Genomic DNA, 544 nt, shown 5'->3' on the forward strand with positions numbered 1-544 from the left:
TGTTTAGCCTGGAGAAGAAGAGGCTCAGAGCGGAACCTTATCAGTCTGCCTGAAAGGATGCTGTAGCCAGGTGAGGGTCTCTTCTCCCAGACCACCAGCGACAGGATGAGAGGACATCGCCTCAAGCTGTGCCGGGGGGTTGGCTTTCAGGTTGGACATCGGGAAGAATTTCTTCACGGAAAGGGTGGTCAGACATTGGAATGGGCTTGATGATCTCAGAAGTCTTTTCCAACCTAATTAATTCTGTGACCAGCTCCGAGGCTGCGCAGGGCCGGGATCTGCTACCCCGAGCCACGACCAGGGCAGAGGAAACTTCCCCTCGCAGCTGTAGGAGGGGAATTTTGTACAGGTAGAACGGGAAAGGCCTCCGGATCCGGCCTGGGAAGGCGCTTCAGGGAGAGACAACGATCCTGGGCACAGGGCACAGAACTGGCCTGGAAACATCTGGAGAAGCGACCCGACACCAAGGAGCAGCACCTGCGCGGCCTCAAGCAGCGACAAACATTAGAGCTGCACACACCCTTACCGCTCACTTTCCCACACG

This window comes from Corvus brachyrhynchos, unplaced genomic scaffold (assembly GCF_000691975.1).
Source record: "Corvus brachyrhynchos isolate BGI_N302 unplaced genomic scaffold, ASM69197v1 scaffold302, whole genome shotgun sequence".
Classification (NCBI taxonomy): domain Eukaryota; kingdom Metazoa; phylum Chordata; class Aves; order Passeriformes; family Corvidae; genus Corvus; species Corvus brachyrhynchos.